This window comes from Hyla sarda, unplaced genomic scaffold, assembly GCF_029499605.1.
Source record: "Hyla sarda isolate aHylSar1 unplaced genomic scaffold, aHylSar1.hap1 scaffold_1103, whole genome shotgun sequence".
Taxonomy (NCBI): Eukaryota; Metazoa; Chordata; class Amphibia; order Anura; family Hylidae; genus Hyla; species Hyla sarda.
The window spans coordinates 13,695-30,989 of NW_026607723.1; the positions used below are offsets into that span (position 1 = coordinate 13,695).

The following is a 17,295-nucleotide window of genomic DNA, read 5'->3' on the forward strand; positions in this document are numbered from 1 at the left end:
AAGAAAAAGAGAGAGAGAGAGAGAGACTGACTTAGTGAGCGAGTGAGTGAGAGAGTGAGAGTGAGTGAGAGTGAATGAGTGAGTGAGTGATTGAGTGAGTGAGTGAGTGAGTGAGAACAAATGAGTTAAAGCAAGTGAGTGAGAGAGATCGAATGAATGAAAGTCTGAATGACAGAAAGAAAAAAGGATGAAGAAAGAAGCATGAAGAAAAAAAAATGTATATGGAGTTGCTGACATGAGTGCAATCTACAAAGCCGTTGAGGCTGATCCTCATGGGAGGATTATTGCACCAGGACCCTTAGCACTTTTAAAATGCCATTCAATGCCACGGGCTAGATGTAAACTGCAGATGACCATGTTGTGGTAGTTACCATGGATACCCAAGTGATGTGTGAGCTAACACATAGGCCCAACAGATTCCAAGAAGGCCAGAATCACCAGCGGCACCACCATCGATTGTCAGGTCACCCGGATTCAGCAAATACCAGAGTCCAAAATGATGCAGGTTTATACTGTTAATTTTCAGTTTATCGTTACAGTTGGTGTTATTCCATGTCGGAAGGGACGCAGCTACAGCCAGTGGGGTAACTAGAGACAGGCAGGCAGCTATGTGCAACAAAGGTAGGCGTGTTGTTTTCATATGCAGATCTGAAATATTGTCTTATATGCAAGAGGAGGAGTGATGGGGGTTCAGGCAAAAGCCAGGCTATGGATTGCATTGCTAAATGCTCCATCAGAGTGCAATGGTCGCCTGTCCTTTTTTTAAGTGATGATGTGGGTTTAGCCTGTGCTGTATGTATGTATGGGTGGCTGACTGCCACCCACCCAGAAAGTGTATGGGAGGCTGGTTGGCTGCCAGCCTTCCTTCCATTCCTATGAGTAATGTGAGTGCTCATGAAGGGGACATGGTTGGGTCCACCCCTTTCCCGGTTATCCCCTCTAGGCCTTTTGGCTTAGATCAAGTGTAAAAAAAGAAAGGATCTTGCGACAGATCGCATCCTGAGGCACGTTTTTTTTTGTGTGAATACTTGCACTTGGGTGACTTGTGAGCACATACTGATACATACGTTCCCTATCTGGGGACCATAAATTAAATGGATTTTTGAGAAAGGGAGCTGATTTGGAAGCTTGCTTCTGTCGCCCTATGCATTGACCCGATGTGGCAGTATCTTCGGGTAGTGAACAGTGCACCACCCCATTCCAGTGTTAAACAAGAAAGATTCTCATTTAATCCTCCGTGGGTGAGAATTTGAGTTTGAGAATTGGAGACCAAAATGATGAGTTGCACTGACTGGTTTATGAACGTCTATTCATTTAGCGTTTTAATGACCATGTTTGCACACTGATTGGTGTAAAAAAATAAAATAAAACTAAATAATAATAATCTAGCACACCTGTGCAGGTTTGACATGACATGACAGGTAGCTGTCTTGTGGGTGGTGCTGAATCCTGTTAAATGACATGAGGGTCTCATGCCTATACACAAGGGTGTGTCATTGCTGTTGCTTGACCATGCATTGGTTTCTGTGGTCAGTGAATGATAAAAACAAAATTTACCATCCATTGATGGATGGGAAATCCGCCATGAGGCATTTGTTTTTAGAAACTGCTGCTCACAACCAATGTTGCAATGGAGTGTCTCCATCTGCTGGTGGTATTGGAAAGGCATTAGTGCTATGACAGGGTCTGAAGAAGAAGAAGAAGAAGAAGAAGAAGACGGAAAAAAATATATATAAAAAGAAAAAGAGAGAGAGAGAGAGAGACTGACTTAGTGAGCGAGTGAGTGAGAGAGTGAGAGTGAGTGAGAGTGAATGAGTGAGTGAGTGATTGAGTGAGTGAGTGAGTGAGTGAGAACAAATGAGTTAAAGCAAGTGAGTGAGAGAGATCGAATGAATGAAAGTCTGAATGACAGAAAGAAAAAAGGATGAAGAAAGAAGCATGAAGAAAAAAAAATGTATATGGAGTAAAAAATGTATATGGAGTTGCTGACATGAGTGCAATCTACAAAGCCGTTGAGGCTGATCCTCATGGGAGGATTATTGCACCAGGACCCTTAGCACTTTTAAAATGCCATTCAATGCCACGGGCTAGATGTAAACTGCAGATGACCATGTTGTGGTAGTTACCATGGATACCCAAGTGATGTGTGAGCTAACACATAGGCCCAACAGATTCCAAGAAGGCCAGAATCACCAGCGGCACCACCATCGATTGTCAGGTCACCCGGATTCAGCAAATACCAGAGTCCAAAATGATGCAGGTTTATACTGTTAATTTTCAGTTTATCGTTACAGTTGGTGTTATTCCATGTCGGAAGGGACGCAGCTACAGCCAGTGGGGTAACTAGAGACAGGCAGGCAGCTATGTGCAACAAAGGTAGGCGTGTTGTTTTCATATGCAGATCTGAAATATTGTCTTATATGCAAGAGGAGGAGTGATGGGGGTTCAGGCAAAAGCCAGGCTATGGATTGCATTGCTAAATGCTCCATCAGAGTGCAATGGTCGCCTGTCCTTTTTTTAAGTGATGATGTGGGTTTAGCCTGTGCTGTATGTATGTATGGGTGGCTGACTGCCACCCACCCAGAAAGTGTATGGGAGGCTGGTTGGCTGCCAGCCTTCCTTCCATTCCTATGAGTAATGTGAGTGCTCATGAAGGGGACATGGTTGGGTCCACCCCTTTCCCGGTTATCCCCTCTAGGCCTTTTGGCTTAGATCAAGTGTAAAAAAAGAAAGGATCTTGCGACAGATCGCATCCTGAGGCACGTTTTTTTTTGTGTGAATACTTGCACTTGGGTGACTTGTGAGCACATACTGATACATACGTTCCCTATCTGGGGACCATAAATTAAATGGATTTTTGAGAAAGGGAGCTGATTTGGAAGCTTGCTTCTGTCGCCCTATGCATTGACCCGATGTGGCAGTATCTTCGGGTAGTGAACAGTGCACCACCCCATTCCAGTGTTAAACAAGAAAGATTCTCATTTAATCCTCCGTGGGTGAGAATTTGAGTTTGAGAATTGGAGACCAAAATGAGGAGTTGCACTGACTGGTTTATGAACGTCTATTCATTTAGCGTTTTAATGACCATGTTTGCACACTGATTGGTGTAAAAAAATAAAATAAAACTAAATAATAATAATCTAGCACACCTGTGCAGGTTTGACATGACATGACAGGTAGCTGTCTTGTGGGTGGTGCTGAATCCTGTTAAATGACATGAGGGTCTCATGCCTATACACAAGGGTGTGTCATTGCTGTTGCTTGACCATGCATTGGTTTCTGTGGTCAGTGAATGATAAAAACAAAATTTACCATCCATTGATGGATGGGAAATCCGCCATGAGGCATTTGTTTTTAGAAACTGCTGCTCACAACCAATGTTGCAATGGAGTGTCTCCATCTGCTGGTGGTATTGGAAAGGCATTAGTGCTATGACAGGGTCTGAAGAAGAAGAAGAAGAAGAAGAAGAAGAAGAAGAAGACGGAAAAAAATATATATAAAAAGAAAAAGAGAGAGAGAGAGAGAGAGACTGACTTAGTGAGCGAGTGAGTGAGAGAGTGAGAGTGAGTGAGAGTGAATGAGTGAGTGAGTGATTGAGTGAGTGAGTGAGTGAGTGAGAAAAAATGAGTTAAAGCAAGTGAGTGAGAGAGATCGAATGAATGAAAGTCTGAATGACAGAAAGAAAAAAGGATGAAGAAAGAAGCATGAAGAAAAAAAAATGTATATGGAGTTGCTGACATGAGTGCAATCTACAAAGCCGTTGAGGCTGATCCTCATGGGAGGATTATTGCACCAGGACCCTTAGCACTTTTAAAATGCCATTCAATGCCACGGGCTAGATGTAAACTGCAGATGACCATGTTGTGGTAGTTACCATGGATACCCAAGTGATGTGTGAGCTAACACATAGGCCCAACAGATTCCAAGAAGGCCAGAATCACCAGCGGCACCACCATCGATTGTCAGGTCACCCGGATTCAGCAAATACCAGAGTCCAAAATGATGCAGGTTTATACTGTTAATTTTCAGTTTATCGTTACAGTTGGTGTTATTCCATGTCGGAAGGGACGCAGCTACAGCCAGTGGGGTAACTAGAGACAGGCAGGCAGCTATGTGCAACAAAGGTAGGCGTGTTGTTTTCATATGCAGATCTGAAATATTGTCTTATATGCAAGAGGAGGAGTGATGGGGGTTCAGGCAAAAGCCAGGCTATGGATTGCATTGCTAAATGCTCCATCAGAGTGCAATGGTCGCCTGTCCTTTTTTTAAGTGATGATGTGGGTTTAGCCTGTGCTGTATGTATGTATGGGTGGCTGACTGCCACCCACCCAGAAAGTGTATGGGAGGCTGGTTGGCTGCCAGCCTTCCTTCCATTCCTATGAGTAATGTGAGTGCTCATGAAGGGGACATGGTTGGGTCCACCCCTTTCCCGGTTATCCCCTCTAGGCCTTTTGGCTTAGATCAAGTGTAAAAAAAGAAAGGATCTTGCGACAGATCGCATCCTGAGGCACGTTTTTTTTTGTGTGAATACTTGCACTTGGGTGACTTGTGAGCACATACTGATACATACGTTCCCTATCTGGGGACCATAAATTAAATGGATTTTTGAGAAAGGGAGCTGATTTGGAAGCTTGCTTCTGTCGCCCTATGCATTGACCCGATGTGGCAGTATCTTCGGGTAGTGAACAGTGCACCACCCCATTCCAGTGTTAAACAAGAAAGATTCTCATTTAATCCTCCGTGGGTGAGAATTTGAGTTTGAGAATTGGAGACCAAAATGAGGAGTTGCACTGACTGGTTTATGAACGTCTATTCATTTAGCGTTTTAATGACCATGTTTGCACACTGATTGGTGTAAAAAAATAAAATAAAACTAAATAATAATAATCTAGCACACCTGTGCAGGTTTGACATGACATGACAGGTAGCTGTCTTGTGGGTGGTGCTGAATCCTGTTAAATGACATGAGGGTCTCATGCCTATACACAAGGGTGTGTCATTGCTGTTGCTTGACCATGCATTGGTTTCTGTGGTCAGTGAATGATAAAAACAAAATTTACCATCCATTGATGGATGGGAAATCCGCCATGAGGCATTTGTTTTTAGAAACTGCTGCTCACAACCAATGTTGCAATGGAGTGTCTCCATCTGCTGGTGGTATTGGAAAGGCATTAGTGCTATGACAGGGTCTGAAGAAGAAGAAGAAGAAGAAGAAGAAGAAGACGGAAAAAAATATATATAAAAAGAAAAAGAGAGAGAGAGAGAGAGACTGACTTAGTGAGCGAGTGAGTGAGAGAGTGAGAGTGAGTGAGAGTGAATGAGTGAGTGAGTGATTGAGTGAGTGAGTGAGTGAGTGAGAACAAATGAGTTAAAGCAAGTGAGTGAGAGAGATCGAATGAATGAAAGTCTGAATGACAGAAAGAAAAAAGGATGAAGAAAGAAGCATGAAGAAAAAAAAATGTATATGGAGTTGCTGACATGAGTGCAATCTACAAAGCCGTTGAGGCTGATCCTCATGGGAGGATTATTGCACCAGGACCCTTAGCACTTTTAAAATGCCATTCAATGCCACGGGCTAGATGTAAACTGCAGATGACCATGTTGTGGTAGTTACCATGGATACCCAAGTGATGTGTGAGCTAACACATAGGCCCAACAGATTCCAAGAAGGCCAGAATCACCAGCGGCACCACCATCGATTGTCAGGTCACCCGGATTCAGCAAATACCAGAGTCCAAAATGATGCAGGTTTATACTGTTAATTTTCAGTTTATCGTTACAGTTGGTGTTATTCCATGTCGGAAGGGACGCAGCTACAGCCAGTGGGGTAACTAGAGACAGGCAGGCAGCTATGTGCAACAAAGGTAGGCGTGTTGTTTTCATATGCAGATCTGAAATATTGTCTTATATGCAAGAGGAGGAGTGATGGGGGTTCAGGCAAAAGCCAGGCTATGGATTGCATTGCTAAATGCTCCATCAGAGTGCAATGGTCGCCTGTCCTTTTTTTAAGTGATGATGTGGGTTTAGCCTGTGCTGTATGTATGTATGGGTGGCTGACTGCCACCCACCCAGAAAGTGTATGGGAGGCTGGTTGGCTGCCAGCCTTCCTTCCATTCCTATGAGTAATGTGAGTGCTCATGAAGGGGACATGGTTGGGTCCACCCCTTTCCCGGTTATCCCCTCTAGGCCTTTTGGCTTAGATCAAGTGTAAAAAAAGAAAGGATCTTGCGACATATCGCATCCTGAGGCACGTTTTTTTTTGTGTGAATACTTGCACTTGGGTGACTTGTGAGCACATACTGATACATACGTTCCCTATCTGGGGACCATAAATTAAATGGATTTTTGAGAAAGGGAGCTGATTTGGAAGCTTGCTTCTGTCGCCCTATGCATTGACCCGATGTGGCAGTATCTTCGGGTAGTGAACAGTGCACCACCCCATTCCAGTGTTAAACAAGAAAGATTCTCATTTAATCCTCCGTGGGTGAGAATTTGAGTTTGAGAATTGGAGACCAAAATGATGAGTTGCACTGACTGGTTTATGAACGTCTATTCATTTAGCGTTTTAATGACCATGTTTGCACACTGATTGGTGTAAAAAAATAAAATAAAACTAAATAATAATAATCTAGCACACCTGTGCAGGTTTGACATGACATGACAGGTAGCTGTCTTGTGGGTGGTGCTGAATCCTGTTAAATGACATGAGGGTCTCATGCCTATACACAAGGGTGTGTCATTGCTGTTGCTTGACCATGCATTGGTTTCTGTGGTCAGTGAATGATAAAAACAAAATTTACCATCCATTGATGGATGGGAAATCCGCCATGAGGCATTTGTTTTTAGAAACTGCTGCTCACAACCAATGTTGCAATGGAGTGTCTCCATCTGCTGGTGGTATTGGAAAGGCATTAGTGCTATGACAGGGTCTGAAGAAGAAGAAGAAGAAGAAGAAGAAGACGGAAAAAAATATATATAAAAAGAAAAAGAGAGAGAGAGAGAGAGACTGACTTAGTGAGCGAGTGAGTGAGAGAGTGAGAGTGAGTGAGAGTGAATGAGTGAGTGAGTGATTGAGTGAGTGAGTGAGTGAGTGAGAACAAATGAGTTAAAGCAAGTGAGTGAGAGAGATCGAATGAATGAAAGTCTGAATGACAGAAAGAAAAAAGGATGAAGAAAGAAGCATGAAGAAAAAAAAATGTATATGGAGTTGCTGACATGAGTGCAATCTACAAAGCCGTTGAGGCTGATCCTCATGGGAGGATTATTGCACCAGGACCCTTAGCACTTTTAAAATGCCATTCAATGCCACGGGCTAGATGTAAACTGCAGATGACCATGTTGTGGTAGTTACCATGGATACCCAAGTGATGTGTGAGCTAACACATAGGCCCAACAGATTCCAAGAAGGCCAGAATCACCAGCGGCACCACCATCGATTGTCAGGTCACCCGGATTCAGCAAATACCAGAGTCCAAAATGATGCAGGTTTATACTGTTAATTTTCAGTTTATCGTTACAGTTGGTGTTATTCCATGTCGGAAGGGACGCAGCTACAGCCAGTGGGGTAACTAGAGACAGGCAGGCAGCTATGTGCAACAAAGGTAGGCGTGTTGTTTTCATATGCAGATCTGAAATATTGTCTTATATGCAAGAGGAGGAGTGATGGGGGTTCAGGCAAAAGCCAGGCTATGGATTGCATTGCTAAATGCTCCATCAGAGTGCAATGGTCGCCTGTCCTTTTTTTAAGTGATGATGTGGGTTTAGCCTGTGCTGTATGTATGTATGGGTGGCTGACTGCCACCCACCCAGAAAGTGTATGGGAGGCTGGTTGGCTGCCAGCCTTCCTTCCATTCCTATGAGTAATGTGAGTGCTCATGAAGGGGACATGGTTGGGTCCACCCCTTTCCCGGTTATCCCCTCTAGGCCTTTTGGCTTAGATCAAGTGTAAAAAAAGAAAGGATCTTGCGACAGATCGCATCCTGAGGCACGTTTTTTTTGTGTGAATACTTGCACTTGGGTGACTTGTGAGCACATACTGATACATACGTTCCCTATCTGGGGACCATAAATTAAATGGATTTTTGAGAAAGGGAGCTGATTTGGAAGCTTGCTTCTGTCGCCCTATGCATTGACCCGATGTGGCAGTATCTTCGGGTAGTGAACAGTGCACCACCCCATTCCAGTGTTAAACAAGAAAGATTCTCATTTAATCCTCCGTGGGTGAGAATTTGAGTTTGAGAATTGGAGACCAAAATGAGGAGTTGCACTGACTGGTTTATGAACGTCTATTCATTTAGCGTTTTAATGACCATGTTTGCACACTGATTGGTGTAAAAAAATAAAATAAAACTAAATAATAATAATCTAGCACACCTGTGCAGGTTTGACATGACATGACAGGTAGCTGTCTTGTGGGTGGTGCTGAATCCTGTTAAATGACATGAGGGTCTCATGCCTATACACAAGGGTGTGTCATTGCTGTTGCTTGACCATGCATTGGTTTCTGTGGTCAGTGAATGATAAAAACAAAATTTACCATCCATTGATGGATGGGAAATCCGCCATGAGGCATTTGTTTTTAGAAACTGCTGCTCACAACCAATGTTGCAATGGAGTGTCTCCATCTGCTGGTGGTATTGGAAAGGCATTAGTGCTATGACAGGGTCTGAAGAAGAAGAAGAAGAAGAAGAAGAAGAAGAAGACGGAAAAAAATATATATAAAAAGAAAAAGAGAGAGAGAGAGAGAGACTGACTTAGTGAGCGAGTGAGTGAGAGAGTGAGAGTGAGTGAGAGTGAATGAGTGAGTGAGTGATTGAGTGAGTGAGTGAGAACAAATGAGTTAAAGCAAGTGAGTGAGAGAGATCGAATGAATGAAAGTCTGAATGACAGAAAGAAAAAAGGATGAAGAAAGAAGCATGAAGAAAAAAAAATGTATATGGAGTTGCTGACATGAGTGCAATCTACAAAGCCGTTGAGGCTGATCCTCATGGGAGGATTATTGCACCAGGACCCTTAGCACTTTTAAAATGCCATTCAATGCCACGGGCTAGATGTAAACTGCAGATGACCATGTTGTGGTAGTTACCATGGATACCCAAGTGATGTGTGAGCTAACACATAGGCCCAACAGATTCCAAGAAGGCCAGAATCACCAGCGGCACCACCATCGATTGTCAGGTCACCCGGATTCAGCAAATACCAGAGTCCAAAATGATGCAGGTTTATACTGTTAATTTTCAGTTTATCGTTACAGTTGGTGTTATTCCATGTCGGAAGGGACGCAGCTACAGCCAGTGGGGTAACTAGAGACAGGCAGGCAGCTATGTGCAACAAAGGTAGGCGTGTTGTTTTCATATGCAGATCTGAAATATTGTCTTATATGCAAGAGGAGGAGTGATGGGGGTTCAGGCAAAAGCCAGGCTATGGATTGCATTGCTAAATGCTCCATCAGAGTGCAATGGTCGCCTGTCCTTTTTTTAAGTGATGATGTGGGTTTAGCCTGTGCTGTATGTATGTATGGGTGGCTGACTGCCACCCACCCAGAAAGTGTATGGGAGGCTGGTTGGCTGCCAGCCTTCCTTCCATTCCTATGAGTAATGTGAGTGCTCATGAAGGGGACATGGTTGGGTCCACCCCTTTCCCGGTTATCCCCTCTAGGCCTTTTGGCTTAGATCAAGTGTAAAAAAAGAAAGGATCTTGCGACATATCGCATCCTGAGGCACGTTTTTTTTTGTGTGAATACTTGCACTTGGGTGACTTGTGAGCACATACTGATACATACGTTCCCTATCTGGGGACCATAAATTAAATGGATTTTTGAGAAAGGGAGCTGATTTGGAAGCTTGCTTCTGTCGCCCTATGCATTGACCCGATGTGGCAGTATCTTCGGGTAGTGAACAGTGCACCACCCCATTCCAGTGTTAAACAAGAAAGATTCTCATTTAATCCTCCGTGGGTGAGAATTTGAGTTTGAGAATTGGAGACCAAAATGATGAGTTGCACTGACTGGTTTATGAACGTCTATTCATTTAGCGTTTTAATGACCATGTTTGCACACTGATTGGTGTAAAAAAATAAAATAAAACTAAATAATAATAATCTAGCACACCTGTGCAGGTTTGACATGACATGACAGGTAGCTGTCTTGTGGGTGGTGCTGAATCCTGTTAAATGACATGAGGGTCTCATGCCTATACACAAGGGTGTGTCATTGCTGTTGCTTGACCATGCATTGGTTTCTGTGGTCAGTGAATGATAAAAACAAAATTTACCATCCATTGATGGATGGGAAATCCGCCATGAGGCATTTGTTTTTAGAAACTGCTGCTCACAACCAATGTTGCAATGGAGTGTCTCCATCTGCTGGTGGTATTGGAAAGGCATTAGTGCTATGACAGGGTCTGAAGAAGAAGAAGAAGAAGAAGAAGAAGAAGACGGAAAAAAATATATATAAAAAGAAAAAGAGAGAGAGAGAGAGAGACTGACTTAGTGAGCGAGTGAGTGAGAGAGTGAGAGTGAGTGAGAGTGAATGAGTGAGTGAGTGATTGAGTGAGTGAGTGAGTGAGTGAGAACAAATGAGTTAAAGCAAGTGAGTGAGAGAGATCGAATGAATGAAAGTCTGAATGACAGAAAGAAAAAAGGATGAAGAAAGAAGCATGAAGAAAAAAAAATGTATATGGAGTTGCTGACATGAGTGCAATCTACAAAGCCGTTGAGGCTGATCCTCATGGGAGGATTATTGCACCAGGACCCTTAGCACTTTTAAAATGCCATTCAATGCCACGGGCTAGATGTAAACTGCAGATGACCATGTTGTGGTAGTTACCATGGATACCCAAGTGATGTGTGAGCTAACACATAGGCCCAACAGATTCCAAGAAGGCCAGAATCACCAGCGGCACCACCATCGATTGTCAGGTCACCCGGATTCAGCAAATACCAGAGTCCAAAATGATGCAGGTTTATACTGTTAATTTTCAGTTTATCGTTACAGTTGGTGTTATTCCATGTCGGAAGGGACGCAGCTACAGCCAGTGGGGTAACTAGAGACAGGCAGGCAGCTATGTGCAACAAAGGTAGGCGTGTTGTTTTCATATGCAGATCTGAAATATTGTCTTATATGCAAGAGGAGGAGTGATGGGGGTTCAGGCAAAAGCCAGGCTATGGATTGCATTGCTAAATGCTCCATCAGAGTGCAATGGTCGCCTGTCCTTTTTTTAAGTGATGATGTGGGTTTAGCCTGTGCTGTATGTATGTATGGGTGGCTGACTGCCACCCACCCAGAAAGTGTATGGGAGGCTGGTTGGCTGCCAGCCTTCCTTCCATTCCTATGAGTAATGTGAGTGCTCATGAAGGGGACATGGTTGGGTCCACCCCTTTCCCGGTTATCCCCTCTAGGCCTTTTGGCTTAGATCAAGTGTAAAAAAAGAAAGGATCTTGCGACAGATCGCATCCTGAGGCACGTTTTTTTTGTGTGAATACTTGCACTTGGGTGACTTGTGAGCACATACTGATACATACGTTCCCTATCTGGGGACCATAAATTAAATGGATTTTTGAGAAAGGGAGCTGATTTGGAAGCTTGCTTCTGTCGCCCTATGCATTGACCCGATGTGGCAGTATCTTCGGGTAGTGAACAGTGCACCACCCCATTCCAGTGTTAAACAAGAAAGATTCTCATTTAATCCTCCGTGGGTGAGAATTTGAGTTTGAGAATTGGAGACCAAAATGAGGAGTTGCACTGACTGGTTTATGAACGTCTATTCATTTAGCGTTTTAATGACCATGTTTGCACACTGATTGGTGTAAAAAAATAAAATAAAACTAAATAATAATAATCTAGCACACCTGTGCAGGTTTGACATGACATGACAGGTAGCTGTCTTGTGGGTGGTGCTGAATCCTGTTAAATGACATGAGGGTCTCATGCCTATACACAAGGGTGTGTCATTGCTGTTGCTTGACCATGCATTGGTTTCTGTGGTCAGTGAATGATAAAAACAAAATTTACCATCCATTGATGGATGGGAAATCCGCCATGAGGCATTTGTTTTTAGAAACTGCTGCTCACAACCAATGTTGCAATGGAGTGTCTCCATCTGCTGGTGGTATTGGAAAGGCATTAGTGCTATGACAGGGTCTGAAGAAGAAGAAGAAGAAGAAGAAGAAGAAGAAGACGGAAAAAAATATATATAAAAAGAAAAAGAGAGAGAGAGAGAGAGACTGACTTAGTGAGCGAGTGAGTGAGAGAGTGAGAGTGAGTGAGAGTGAATGAGTGAGTGAGTGATTGAGTGAGTGAGTGAGTGAGTGAGAACAAATGAGTTAAAGCAAGTGAGTGAGAGAGATCGAATGAATGAAAGTCTGAATGACAGAAAGAAAAAAGGATGAAGAAAGAAGCATGAAGAAAAAAAAATGTATATGGAGTTGCTGACATGAGTGCAATCTACAAAGCCGTTGAGGCTGATCCTCATGGGAGGATTATTGCACCAGGACCCTTAGCACTTTTAAAATGCCATTCAATGCCACGGGCTAGATGTAAACTGCAGATGACCATGTTGTGGTAGTTACCATGGATACCCAAGTGATGTGTGAGCTAACACATAGGCCCAACAGATTCCAAGAAGGCCAGAATCACCAGCGGCACCACCATCGATTGTCAGGTCACCCGGATTCAGCAAATACCAGAGTCCAAAATGATGCAGGTTTATACTGTTAATTTTCAGTTTATCGTTACAGTTGGTGTTATTCCATGTCGGAAGGGACGCAGCTACAGCCAGTGGGGTAACTAGAGACAGGCAGGCAGCTATGTGCAACAAAGGTAGGCGTGTTGTTTTCATATGCAGATCTGAAATATTGTCTTATATGCAAGAGGAGGAGTGATGGGGGTTCAGGCAAAAGCCAGGCTATGGATTGCATTGCTAAATGCTCCATCAGAGTGCAATGGTCGCCTGTCCTTTTTTTAAGTGATGATGTGGGTTTAGCCTGTGCTGTATGTATGTATGGGTGGCTGACTGCCACCCACCCAGAAAGTGTATGGGAGGCTGGTTGGCTGCCAGCCTTCCTTCCATTCCTATGAGTAATGTGAGTGCTCATGAAGGGGACATGGTTGGGTCCACCCCTTTCCCGGTTATCCCCTCTAGGCCTTTTGGCTTAGATCAAGTGTAAAAAAAGAAAGGATCTTGCGACAGATCGCATCCTGAGGCACGTTTTTTTTGTGTGAATACTTGCACTTGGGTGACTTGTGAGCACATACTGATACATACGTTCCCTATCTGGGGACCATAAATTAAATGGATTTTTGAGAAAGGGAGCTGATTTGGAAGCTTGCTTCTGTCGCCCTATGCATTGACCCGATGTGGCAGTATCTTCGGGTAGTGAACAGTGCACCACCCCATTCCAGTGTTAAACAAGAAAGATTCTCATTTAATCCTCCGTGGGTGAGAATTTGAGTTTGAGAATTGGAGACCAAAATGAGGAGTTGCACTGACTGGTTTATGAACGTCTATTCATTTAGCGTTTTAATGACCATGTTTGCACACTGATTGGTGTAAAAAAATAAAATAAAACTAAATAATAATAATCTAGCACACCTGTGCAGGTTTGACATGACATGACAGGTAGCTGTCTTGTGGGTGGTGCTGAATCCTGTTAAATGACATGAGGGTCTCATGCCTATACACAAGGGTGTGTCATTGCTGTTGCTTGACCATGCATTGGTTTCTGTGGTCAGTGAATGATAAAAACAAAATTTACCATCCATTGATGGATGGGAAATCCGCCATGAGGCATTTGTTTTTAGAAACTGCTGCTCACAACCAATGTTGCAATGGAGTGTCTCCATCTGCTGGTGGTATTGGAAAGGCATTAGTGCTATGACAGGGTCTGAAGAAGAAGAAGAAGAAGAAGACGGAAAAAAATATATATAAAAAGAAAAAGAGAGAGAGAGAGAGAGACTGACTTAGTGAGCGAGTGAGAGAGAGTGAGAGTGAGTGAGAGTGAATGAGTGAGTGAGTGATTGAGTGAGTGAGTGAGTGAGTGAGAACAAATGAGTTAAAGCAAGTGAGTGAGAGAGATCGAATGAATGAAAGTCTGAATGACAGAAAGAAAAAAGGATGAAGAAAGAAGCATGAAGAAAAAAAAATGTATATGGAGTTGCTGACATGAGTGCAATCTACAAAGCCGTTGAGGCTGATCCTCATGGGAGGATTATTGCACCAGGACCCTTAGCACTTTTAAAATGCCATTCAATGCCACGGGCTAGATGTAAACTGCAGATGACCATGTTGTGGTAGTTACCATGGATACCCAAGTGATGTGTGAGCTAACACATAGGCCCAACAGATTCCAAGAAGGCCAGAATCACCAGCGGCACCACCATCGATTGTCAGGTCACCCGGATTCAGCAAATACCAGAGTCCAAAATGATGCAGGTTTATACTGTTAATTTTCAGTTTATCGTTACAGTTGGTGTTATTCCATGTCGGAAGGGACGCAGCTACAGCCAGTGGGGTAACTAGAGACAGGCAGGCAGCTATGTGCAACAAAGGTAGGCGTGTTGTTTTCATATGCAGATCTGAAATATTGTCTTATATGCAAGAGGAGGAGTGATGGGGGTTCAGGCAAAAGCCAGGCTATGGATTGCATTGCTAAATGCTCCATCAGAGTGCAATGGTCGCCTGTCCTTTTTTTAAGTGATGATGTGGGTTTAGCCTGTGCTGTATGTATGTATGGGTGGCTGACTGCCACCCACCCAGAAAGTGTATGGGAGGCTGGTTGGCTGCCAGCCTTCCTTCCATTCCTATGAGTAATGTGAGTGCTCATGAAGGGGACATGGTTGGGTCCACCCCTTTCCCGGTTATCCCCTCTAGGCCTTTTGGCTTAGATCAAGTGTAAAAAAAGAAAGGATCTTGCGACAGATCGCATCCTGAGGCACGTTTTTTTTGTGTGAATACTTGCACTTGGGTGACTTGTGAGCACATACTGATACATACGTTCCCTATCTGGGGACCATAAATTAAATGGATTTTTGAGAAAGGGAGCTGATTTGGAAGCTTGCTTCTGTCGCCCTATGCATTGACCCGATGTGGCAGTATCTTCGGGTAGTGAACAGTGCACCACCCCATTCCAGTGTTAAACAAGAAAGATTCTCATTTAATCCTCCGTGGGTGAGAATTTGAGTTTGAGAATTGGAGACCAAAATGAGGAGTTGCACTGACTGGTTTATGAACGTCTATTCATTTAGCGTTTTAATGACCATGTTTGCACACTGATTGGTGTAAAAAAATAAAATAAAACTAAATAATAATAATCTAGCACACCTGTGCAGGTTTGACATGACATGACAGGTAGCTGTCTTGTGGGTGGTGCTGAATCCTGTTAAATGACATGAGGGTCTCATGCCTATACACAAGGGTGTGTCATTGCTGTTGCTTGACCATGCATTGGTTTCTGTGGTCAGTGAATGATAAAAACAAAATTTACCATCCATTGATGGATGGGAAATCCGCCATGAGGCATTTGTTTTTAGAAACTGCTGCTCACAACCAATGTTGCAATGGAGTGTCTCCATCTGCTGGTGGTATTGGAAAGGCATTAGTGCTATGACAGGGTCTGAAGAAGAAGAAGAAGAAGAAGAAGAAGAAGACGGAAAAAAATATATATAAAAAGAAAAAGAGAGAGAGAGAGAGAGACTGACTTAGTGAGCGAGTGAGTGAGAGAGTGAGAGTGAGTGAGAGTGAATGAGTGAGTGAGTGATTGAGTGAGTGAGTGAGTGAGTGAGAACAAATGAGTTAAAGCAAGTGAGTGAGAGAGATCGAATGAATGAAAGTCTGAATGACAGAAAGAAAAAAGGATGAAGAAAGAAGCATGAAGAAAAAAAAATGTATATGGAGTTGCTGACATGAGTGCAATCTACAAAGCCGTTGAGGCTGATCCTCATGGGAGGATTATTGCACCAGGACCCTTAGCACTTTTAAAATGCCTTTCAATGCCACGGGCTAGATGTAAACTGCAGATGACCATGTTGTGGTAGTTACCATGGATACCCAAGTGATGTGTGAGCTAACACATAGGCCCAACAGATTCCAAGAAGGCCAGAATCACCAGCGGCACCACCATCGATTGTCAGGTCACCCGGATTCAGCAAATACCAGAGTCCAAAATGATGCAGGTTTATACTGTTAATTTTCAGTTTATCGTTACAGTTGGTGTTATTCCATGTCGGAAGGGACGCAGCTACAGCCAGTGGGGTAACTAGAGACAGGCAGGCAGCTATGTGCAACAAAGGTAGGCGTGTTGTTTTCATATGCAGATCTGAAATATTGTCTTATATGCAAGAGGAGGAGTGATGGGGGTTCAGGCAAAAGCCAGGCTATGGATTGCATTGCTAAATGCTCCATCAGAGTGCAATGGTCGCCTGTCCTTTTTTTAAGTGATGATGTGGGTTTAGCCTGTGCTGTATGTATGTATGGGTGGCTGACTGCCACCCACCCAGAAAGTGTATGGGAGGCTGGTTGGCTGCCAGCCTTCCTTCCATTCCTATGAGTAATGTGAGTGCTCATGAAGGGGACATGGTTGGGTCCACCCCTTTCCCGGTTATCCCCTCTAGGCCTTTTGGCTTAGATCAAGTGTAAAAAAAGAAAGGATCTTGCGACAGATCGCATCCTGAGGCACGTTTTTTTTTTGTGTGAATACTTGCACTTGGGTGACTTGTGAGCACATACTGATACATACGTTCCCTATCTGGGGACCATAAATTAAATGGATTTTTGAGAAAGGGAGCTGATTTGGAAGCTTGCTTCTGTCGCCCTATGCATTGACCCGATGTGGCAGTATCTTCGGGTAGTGAACAGTGCACCACCCCATTCCAGTGTTAAACAAGAAAGATTCTCATTTAATCCTCCGTGGGTGAGAATTTGAGTTTGAGAATTGGAGACCAAAATGAGGAGTTGCACTGACTGGTTTATGAACGTCTATTCATTTAGCGTTTTAATGACCATGTTTGCACACTGATTGGTGTAAAAAAATAAAATAAAACTAAATAATAATAATCTAGCACACCTGTGCAGGTTTGACATGACATGACAGGTAGCTGTCTTGTGGGTGGTGCTGAATCCTGTTAAATGACATGAGGGTCTCATGCCTATACACAAGGGTGTGTCATCGCTGTTGCTTGACCATGCATTGGTTTCTGTGGTCAGTGAATGATAAAAACAAAATTTACCATCCATTGATGGATGGGAAATCCGCCATGAGGCATTTGTTTTTAGAAACTGCTGCTCACAACCAATGTTGCAA

The 17,295-nt window shown here is 43.4% G+C and overlaps 10 pseudogenes; all 10 read left to right on the top strand.

The window, feature by feature from the left end:
- The first annotated feature begins 932 nt into the window (after positions 1 to 932).
- On the top strand, positions 933 to 1,196 carry LOC130300864 (U2 spliceosomal RNA; annotated as a pseudogene).
- A 1,491-nt stretch (positions 1,197 to 2,687) lies between these two features.
- Positions 2,688 to 2,951, top strand: LOC130300865 (U2 spliceosomal RNA; annotated as a pseudogene).
- A 1,484-nt stretch (positions 2,952 to 4,435) lies between these two features.
- LOC130300866 (U2 spliceosomal RNA) lies at positions 4,436 to 4,699 on the top strand (annotated as a pseudogene).
- A 1,476-nt stretch (positions 4,700 to 6,175) lies between these two features.
- On the top strand, positions 6,176 to 6,439 carry LOC130300852 (U2 spliceosomal RNA; annotated as a pseudogene).
- Positions 6,440 to 7,912: 1,473 nt separating this feature from the next.
- Positions 7,913 to 8,175, top strand: LOC130300883 (U2 spliceosomal RNA; annotated as a pseudogene).
- A 1,471-nt stretch (positions 8,176 to 9,646) lies between these two features.
- On the top strand, positions 9,647 to 9,910 carry LOC130300853 (U2 spliceosomal RNA; annotated as a pseudogene).
- Positions 9,911 to 11,386: 1,476 nt separating this feature from the next.
- On the top strand, positions 11,387 to 11,649 carry LOC130300895 (U2 spliceosomal RNA; annotated as a pseudogene).
- Positions 11,650 to 13,128: 1,479 nt separating this feature from the next.
- Positions 13,129 to 13,391, top strand: LOC130300833 (U2 spliceosomal RNA; annotated as a pseudogene).
- A 1,465-nt stretch (positions 13,392 to 14,856) lies between these two features.
- On the top strand, positions 14,857 to 15,119 carry LOC130300845 (U2 spliceosomal RNA; annotated as a pseudogene).
- A 1,476-nt stretch (positions 15,120 to 16,595) lies between these two features.
- LOC130300839 (U2 spliceosomal RNA) lies at positions 16,596 to 16,860 on the top strand (annotated as a pseudogene).
- Positions 16,861 to 17,295: the final 435 nt, after the last annotated feature.